At 48.6% G+C, this 4,365-nt stretch overlaps 1 protein-coding gene across 2 annotated transcripts in view; it reads left to right on the plus strand.

The window, feature by feature from the left end:
- st3gal3b (ST3 beta-galactoside alpha-2,3-sialyltransferase 3b) overlaps positions 1-2,081 on the plus strand; it is a 54,537-nt gene extending 52,456 nt beyond the window's left edge. The window contains exon 14 of one of the 2 annotated variants that reach the window (XM_084447126.1): positions 1-2,081. This exon is cut by the window's left edge and continues 779 nt beyond it. The gene's annotated coding sequence lies outside the window, so the exon portion shown is untranslated. The other variant, XM_084447127.1, reaches the window with a different exon arrangement.
- Positions 2,082-4,365: the final 2,284 nt, after the last annotated feature.

Raw genomic sequence — 4,365 nt, forward strand, 5'->3', positions numbered from 1 at the left:
CTCTCTCTTTCTTTCTCTCTGCTCTCTCTCTCTGCTCTCTCCCGCCCTCTCTCTCTCTCTTTCTCTCTGCTCTTTCTCTCTGCTCTCTCCCTCCCTCCCTCTCTCTTTCTCTCTCTCTCTGCTCTCTCTCCCTTTCTCTCTCTCTGCTCTCTCTCTCTCGCCTTCTCTGGCAAGCTGGCTGTGTCCAAGTCCTGACCTGTACATATTCACAGACTGACTGACAGACAGAGAGGCAATAGGGAGGCAGGCAGAGAGACAGGCAGACTGAGAGACAGGCAGACTGAGAGACAGGCAGACTGAGAGACAGGCAGACTGAGAGACAGGCAGACAGGGCTTCGGGAGGGTTTCTGCTCTCTCTACCCATATCAACAGACCTTTTCAATCCTCCCAGCAGCTGACATTATTCTATTTTATGTTCTACTTTCAAATCGAGTTCCTGAAATTAGGTTGTAATTATTCTTTTCTTTTTAATTATTTATTTTCATATCAGTACTTTTGTCGAGACATTTGTTCATGATTCTTCAGTCCCACGGTTAGGTGTAAGCTAGCCAGCATCGCTCTCTCTGCCAGTCCGGGCCGACAGGTGCTTCCCGAGGTGCGCCCAGCGCCTGAGGTCCAGTCCTCTCCTGAGGTCCAGTCCTCTCCTGAGGTCCAGTCCTCTCCTGCTGGAGGTCCCACATGTGCTGAGGCCCCAGGCTCAGCTCTTTGTAAACACAACTTCCTTCTTCCCTGACTTACTTCCTCCCTTCCTTCATCCTTCCCTTCCTGGGAGAAACCACTGATCTGACATGAATTGATTGATGACAGCTGTGTATAGAAGCACATGGTTACACCTATCCAGTCATGTTAGATCAGAGGAAAGAAGAGGAAGGATGCATTTCTAGAGTATTCGGACAGCCAGGATGGAGTGTTTTCTGTAGAAGAACCCCTTGGATTAGACACCATTTGAACCAGCGTCTGGTCCGATGTTTCAGATTTGGTTTAATTAGGGATCAGTATTATTATTTTTCTAGAAAAACCTAACAGGTATTGGCCTACAGAAAGCATTGCAGCAACTCATTCTTTGAATAAAAAGGTGTAATTTCTGTGTTAGCGAATGCTCTGTTAACTATTGTTTTTTTTGTTTTTTTAAAAACATTGTTTCCCATGAGTCTTTACCTAAGAAGTATATTTAGGTCACTGTAAAGGCAATTATTTGACTGTGAAATAAACTGGTAGTGGCCGCTAAGTGTTTTTTTGTTCAGAAGCCCAAATGAGGCTAGTTCAAAACAGGTCAAAACAGTCCCTGCTTGGCTGAGCACAGTGGTTCTTCAGTGTTAATGTGTCCCCCACATAATGCTGCGCCCCCTCCAACCCTGTTATCCTTCCTTCAACCTCAACTATAAATTTATAAAACTTGAGAATGTCTAAAGTGTCTGATTTGTGTTGTTTTATCAACTGAATGCGATAATCAGCTTTACATGGTGATCGTCTGTGATCCTGCTCATCAACAGAGCAGTTAGTGTGTTAGAGTGTCTACCTTTTTGTACCTTCTTGGATGATGTTTTTTTTGTCGTTTTTTTGAAAGTACAATGTGTTTTTACCGCTTGACACATAGAGGTACGTCCTTACTGTACACCCATGAACACTCACGAATACACACACACACACACACACGTTCATCTATATCCATAAACATTAGTTTACAGGCAGCTGTCGCCAGGTTAACGGACCCCCCCTGTATCCCCCCTCCTCTCCTCGGGGCTGGGCTCACGTCCATCTCACATCCACATCTGGCTGCTAACCTCGATCTGTACGTCATTTACAAACCGTATTTCAAGTTCTAATGTAAATTGAGAGGAATTGTGATGGATTTGATCCCAATCCTAATTCATCGTCTAGCAGAATGTATTAGTTTGTTAGGAGTGGAGAAGGAAGCGCCACACCTCACCCAACCATCCAATGAGAAAGGCTGTTACTGTAGGACCATCACCAGGCCTGTCCAATCATAGGAGAGGTCACTGCAGATGAAATCACAACTGTTTATGTTTTTATATCTAGTATAAAGACGTACTTTTCTGCAACTTGTTAATAAATAAGTTTGTATGTGGACATTTGATGTCATATGCGTGGTGTGTCATATTGTTTTGTGCCATTATACATCATATTAAAGATGCGTACACACGGCCCCAACCAAAGCCAACCATCCCCTAACTCAACATTCTAAAGTTGGCAGTTGGTAGACTGTTGGAAGTTTATAAATCACCTGCAAAATCCATTCAACCAACGTCAACAGTCACCACCAAACATGGTACAGCAATCCAACGCTGGTGTTGATTGGTGTTTGTTGGGGATAGATGATCAGCTAACTAATCCTAATCCTACTTCATAGTTTGAGCATTTGTAGTATCCTTTAGAGTGGTCATCTATATGTAAAGAGCTCTCCTTTAGAGGGGTAGTCTATAGATAAAGACTCCCTTCTTTGGGCAGTAGCAAGTAGTCTGTATGTTTGCAGGCGTGTAGCTCTCAGGCCAGAATGAATGGCCATGCTAGGGTTACAGTGTGTGTGTGTGTGTGTGTGTCAGTCAGGCCATAGGGCTACAGTTACATTAGAGGCCTGGGGCTATTTCCTGTTGTGCTGCAGCCCCCATGCTGTAGAAATATCCAGGGCTTCGTTCAGATTCTCCACAAACGCACCCTGCCTTTCTCTCTTCCCTCAGATATATCCTATGATCTAACACGACTAAGATAGGTGTAAACATGTAATTCTCAACACACCTATCCTGTCATGTCAGATCAGGGGTTTCTCCAGGGGAGAGGAAATCACTGGTCTAACATGGCACATTGGGATGGAGGGAGGGATGGAGAGAGGGAGGGAGGGAGATGAAGAGGAGGAGACAGAGAAGAGAGAAAGGATGCAGGTTGGGGTCCATCTATCTTGTAGAGAGGTTAGCACACTGGAGTCCTCTCTGTTCTCTCCTGGAGGAAACTGTTAATCTATCCTCTCTTTCCTCTCTCTTGCTTTCTCTCCTCTCTCTCTGTCTCTCCTTCTCTCACCCGTTCTCTCTCTTCCCTGTCCTCCCCTCTCCCTCACTCTCTCTTTCTCTCGTTCTCCCTCCCTTTCTTGGTGCTGGTGTTTCTCTCTTCACCTGCCAGACCCTCATAAAGCTCTTGTTTCATTGTAGTGGTCCTGAGGGACCCATTGAAGCCTGGACACACACACCGCAGTGAGACACACACACACACATTAGTCAGCCATGAAGCCTTGATACACTGCTGCACACAACATCATAGCTACAGTATAAAACAGAAAGGGGGCTACAGTACCTACACGCACACACACACACACACACACAGCCGTGCGCCCTGTGAAAGTGTGAGCAGTGAGAGGTGTTTGCGGAAGCCCTTTACAGGGCCGGTGTCTGAGTCCATCCTGCCATTAAAGCAGACTGTCACACGCCGGCGACAGACCCCACCTGGGTCCTCCCTCCCTCTCTCTCTCTCTCTCTCTCTCTCTCTCTCTCTCTACCCCTCTCTCTCTCTCTCCTCTTTCTCTACCCCTCTCTCTCCTCTCTCTCTCCTCTCTCTCCTCTCTCTCTCCCTCTCTCTCTCTCTACCCCTCTCTCTCCCCTCTCTCTCTCTCTCCTCTCTCTCTCTCTCTCTCTCTCCCTCTCTAACTTACTGGACCTGACGGCGGCGCCTCCGGTGGTAGCCCATTCCAGTCCACCTCCCTCCTTACCTCTCCCCCTCTCTTTCCCTCTCCCTCTCTTCCCCTCTCCTTCTCTCCCTCGCTCCCTCTCCCCCTCTCTTTCCTTCTCTCCCTCTCCTCCTTCCCTCTCCCTCTCTGGGTGTGTGTGTGTGTGACGGGGGAGAGGGGTGACGCGCTGGCCTGCTCCTCTTCAGCCTCCTCCCCTCTTATTCCGGACGACAGGTTCTGACTCCGCCCCCTCTCCCCCGGGCCCCGCGGCCAGGACGCAACCCCGGGGCTCAAACCTGAACTCCGCCCCCTCTCCCCCAGGGCTCAAACCTGAACTCCGCCCCCTCTCCCCCGGGGCCCAAACCTGAACTCCCCATAAACCTCCTGGTGTTGGGACACACACACACACATCCTGGAGCTGGGGAGGGGAGAGAGGATGTATACACACATACCCGCACGCACACACACACACACACACACACACACACACACACACACCTGCGGATACAGATGAGAGAACTATCTGACCCCCACTCTGTTTATTGTGTACAGGGGAAACTGAGACGACAGAGAACACCCCCTCTTCCCTGTCTCTCTGTCCTCTGTCTCTCTGTCCTGTCTCTCTGTCCTCCTGTCTCTTTGTCCTGTCTCTCTGTCCTCCTGTCTCTCTGTCCTCCTGTCTCTCTGTC

Source organism: Borostomias antarcticus, assembly GCF_949987555.1.
Source record: "Borostomias antarcticus genome assembly, chromosome: 12".
NCBI lineage: Eukaryota > Metazoa > Chordata > Actinopteri > Stomiiformes > Stomiidae > Borostomias > Borostomias antarcticus.